The following is a 4873-nucleotide window of genomic DNA, read 5'->3' as shown; positions in this document are numbered from 1 at the left end:
GTCAGCTTGTTCTGGGGGTCTTTCCTTGTTTTGGAATTGGGACTTAGGTATGTCCGGTTTCCTCTGCTCTTGACCTAGTAGGAAGTTCTCATTGAGGGTGGTGGCTGCTGGGTGGAGGAGTCTTAGAAAGAGGGGGCTGGGGCTTGCTCCTGGTGGCTGGGCAGGGACCCACCTTCAGTTCCCAGAATGGGGATGGACTGTAGACTCCAACCCTGGTGTGAGGACTTCCAGTGGAGGACTTTGTTTTTTTTTCACTCAGCTCTAGGCTGAGCTTTTAATGACTTCTAGCCTTTCTGACACGAATGTTTGTGAGTCTTTTCCTCCTCTGGGTCTTGGAGAATTTGCCCATTTTGTGTTAAGGTTCATCTTGCCTCCTGGCTTCATAAACAATTTCTGCTGGGGTTCAGGGGTCAGTATGAAGGCTTCTGACCCCAGTCATACACCTCTCAGCCTTGGTGCCTTGGGTGTCTTAGGTATCTGCTGGGAGGTTGACAGGCATCTGTAGACTTGGAAGCTTTATGAATGGCTACCAGCCAAGCAAACCTCATCCCTATGGAAGTGTTCTTTGTCTAAAGAACTCTATAGTGGAGGTCAACCACCTCCTGTGTGACTGAAGATAGTCATTTACTCTCTGGGTCCCCTTTTCAACCTGCCCATGAGAGGACTGGATTAACTAGATTGCTTATGATTCCATGATTCAGACATAAATTCAATCTAGCTTACCTTGGCACCCCGTTTAATTTTACCTCAAAAAAAACCCCAAGGATTACGTTCAATTGATGAGATCTAAGAGCAGTAGGGACAAGTGTGGTTGTGGTCCCTGGCCCAGAGGAAAAGGCCCATACTCCCCACTTCCAGTTCCTGGGTGGCTGTGGGGCAGGGACATGAAGCAGAGCCTTTACTGGGTCCTTGAGCCACTGGGAGGATGGTGGTGTCCCTTGGCAGTGCCTTTGCAGCAGGCTCTGAGCACGTGCTGGGAAGCTTACGGGAGCCGACCAGCCAAAGCCCCAGAGAGAGCCTCAGAAAGTCACACCAGCCTCTGCCAGCCACATGGCCTTCCAGCTCAGGTTTCCTTTGAAAATGACTTTAAAGGACTTGCCAGCTCGAGGCCTCAGCTCACCCTGCTCTTTGAAAAGGGAGAAAATGATCCCTCTGCTCCCATAGGAACTTGGCAGAAGAACTTAAAAAACAGACAACTTCAGGAATGACGATTCATAGGCCTGATGGAGGCTGGCCCCAGGGCCCCTTTACTCCCTGAGGGACTCTGAGTTTGTTTACGTATGGTTACTATTTAATAAAAAGACTAGGGGACCCAGGCAGACAGTGTGGGTGGCATTCAAGTTCAAACAAAAGAGAAGATCAAAGAGTGAGTAACTGTAGCCAATTGATCAATAACAAGTAAAAAGCCCATATCTCTAAAACAGATAAGCTAAGTCAAAGGGAATATAGAGTTTTTATTACAAAAGCATGACGTGAATGCAACTTTTCACAAATACATAACTTACGAAACATAGGACACCTGAGGTTCTTCTTCTCTATTTGGTGGGTTTTTAGAGGAAAGGTTTTCCAGGACCAGGGTGGTGGTTGGAGAGTAGACTCAGAGGAGGGGGTTGGTCAGAATCAAGAGAAGGTGCTGAGAAGCTGGAAGGAATGGGGGATGATAAGGATCACCTAGTTTAAATCTATCATCTATCCATGAAATGACTGATGCGGGAGACATGAAGAAACTTGCCGACGGTCACCCAGTGCACTGGGGTGGAGTGGAGGGCAAGCTCCTGCTCCTCACCCCAGCAGAAGGAAAATCCAATTAAAATGTTCCCATTTTAGAAATAAGGAAACTGAGGCAGAGACTTGTCCAAGGTCACATGGCCAAGAGTGGCGAATTAGTCTGAATTCACACAATTAGTCATCGATAGAACTTTACGTACTTTCTTTTCTTGGGAAAAATGCTCTTCCCTTGGAAATTTGGATTCCTATTCCTCTTTCTGTGTCACTCGGTCACAATTTTATTAAACAGGGCTGATAATATCTTCCATTTGTTAGGTGCCTATGATTTTTAAAGTACTTTTGTATCAATGATCACATTCTATTCTCACAGTCACCCCTCAGCGCAGAGGTCACAGGGGATGGAAACCACATGCCCACCTCAGAAACTCCAGGATGAGGGCAGTGCCCCAGGATTTACAATTGAATCAGGGGGCCATAAAAACATATCAAACTGCACTTGGTCACAGAAACCGTTCCAAAAGAAACTGCATTATACTCCGCCCTGCTGGAGTCAGAATGTGAGTGGCCATATTCCATACCATGTGGCCTACTTCCCTGACCATTGATTTGTCTAAAGATAGACACTGGATCCAAGGGCAACCAACCACAGGCAGACTTGTAACCTATTAAGTATAACATGTAAAGTACTGCCTAAAAAGAGGGTGTTAATGAGTTGGGCCACTAAGATTATAGGTCCTGGAAATTTATAGTGAAATATGAGGACAACCAGCCAGCCCAGTGTTTCTCAAATTTTAGTCATTTGTGATCCACCTTCATGATTTTGCTTTACCTTGACTATTTATATACTGTTTTTCTTTAAACCAACTCATTTTTAGATACATTTTCCCCAAATATAAATTAAAGTAAATAACATTCAAAACAAAAATTTCACTCACATGCTTTCTAGAAATCGTTTTGTGCCCTACCAGAGGCAACTTTGGAAAACACTAAGAGAATTAAAACAGAGAAGAGAAGCAGTGAAGAGCTGACTGCGGAGTAGCCAGGTCACATTAATGGCAGGGCGCTGGAGTGAGAGCCCCAGAGGAGGAGGCTCAGAACTGAAAAGACCTTCCAGGAAGCTTGTCATTGTTTGGGGATTCTGGTCTTAGATTTCTAGAAGGTTTCATCTGTCTTATAACCACTTTGTAATAACGTCTCTGCCTCTACTCCTACACCACCCAGCATACTTGGTCTGGTGTCTGTGAGGCCCTGTCTCCTAGAACCAAAGAACATAGTTTATAACAGGTGCCCAGGTCTCTGGGGTGACTGCCAGTGGGAAGACCCTAAATACTCTTAATGTGGGTTCAAGCTTCTCAATAGTGGAGGCTGTGGCATGCTGTGATCCCTCTGAGGTAAGACACAAAAAGTGGTCTACCTAAAATATTGTAACCACTTAGAAAGACAATGCTCCTTCAGGCCCCGGAGCAATGACAGAAGGCTTCTAAAAGGCATGCAGGAGCCCAGCCCTGTAGGGGCACAAGGGATATAGCATCCAAGGCCATAAACCTTCAATGAAGGAAGAGGAAGCCTGAGTGATTACTAAGAAAGTGGCCTTCTAGGAAGACAGCCACCAAAGCAGGAGGGCAGTGGAGTCTATGAAGAGGACCCAGGGGGCTTGGAGCCCCCTATGTTACCCTTAAGCTCTGGGGCCTAGCCTTTTATTAAATGAGTCTGACTCATTCAGCCCCAATGATTGGCTTCTCAACACATCTAAGAGATGAGTTCCCTGGGTCTCTCCTTTCCTTTTGCACATCATGCAGGAAGGTTGTTTAAATAACAAGCATGTTTAGAGTCAGAATCACAGAATATCATGACTGGAGGGGACTTAGTAATTATAATTGTATTTTACAGGTGAAGAAACCAGGCTAGAGGGGAAAGGGGACATGCTTAAAAGGTCACACCAAGGATTTTTATCACAGAGGTTTCCTGACTCCCAGTTTGACTTCTAACATTGTTCCAGCCTTCAAGGAGTGTGCAATCAAGCTGGGGGCGGGGGTGGGGGTGAGGTAGGCAGTGGAAGGGACATAAACAAATATGGAAGTAAAAACAAAAAGAAACGTGAAGAGTTATATCATGAATAAATGACATTCCTGAGGATCCAGGGGCTTTGAGAGGCGTATGCAGAAGCGTTCTCTGGACTCCCAAGCATCTCCCTCCTTTCTGTGGGACTGCAGTGCCTCCTTCTGCCAGGATAGAGCTATCCTCCTTGATGTCACCAGTAGGAGCCACAAACTGAGTAGCTCGGACAACAGAAATGTACTGTCTTACAGTTCTGGAGGCAATGGAGGTGTCATCAAGGTTGGTTTCTTCTGAGAGCTGTGAGGAAGAACCTTCCAGTCTCTTCTCCTAGCTTCTGGCAGTTTGTTGGCAATCCTTAGCACTCCTTCACTTGTAGAAGCATCGTCTTGATCTCCATCTTTATCTTCACAATGCATTCTCCTGGTGTGTGTGTCTCTGTGTCCAAATTTCCATTTTTCATATGGATACTAATTAAGTTGAAGTAGGGCCTGCCCTAATGACCTCATCTTAACTAATTACATCTGCAACAACCCTATTCCAAATCAGGTCATATTCTGAGCTATGGGGTTTAAGACTTCAATATATAAATTTTGGGGTGACACAATTCGACCCATGACAAGGATGGTTCGTGGGAGGGAGCTGGTGACATGCTCTCAAAACTGGTACCATCCTCACCTAGTAAAGGAAATTGAGATTTGGAGGCCGGGCACTGGACTTGGCACCCATGGTCTCAGTCACCTTCACAATGACCCATGAAGGAGGACTTGCTTGACCTCTCACAGATGAGGAGAACAAGATGCAAAGAGGCCAAGTCACTTGGCTCAGGCTGGCAGTGCTTCCCCTCTCTCCTCTGTAACCAGCTGTGTCTTTCATGTCATCTGTGGGTCTTGCCTCAGAAGACCACTAGGGGACAAAGTAACTAAGTTCAGGAAACAATGGCATTTTGATTACACAGAAAGGAGTAAAACCTAGATCCACGAGGTCTCTTTGAATCACGAATCACCAAATAACGTGTATGTCAGATCGTGAGAAGTTTGATAAAAGCCCCTTAACAAGAACTGGAGACTATTACAGTTAATCATATTTT

This window comes from Rousettus aegyptiacus, unplaced genomic scaffold, assembly GCF_014176215.1.
Source record: "Rousettus aegyptiacus isolate mRouAeg1 unplaced genomic scaffold, mRouAeg1.p scaffold_m13_p_4, whole genome shotgun sequence".
In the NCBI taxonomy this organism is placed as follows: Eukaryota; Metazoa; Chordata; class Mammalia; order Chiroptera; family Pteropodidae; genus Rousettus; species Rousettus aegyptiacus.
This window is presented reverse-complemented; position numbering follows the sequence as displayed.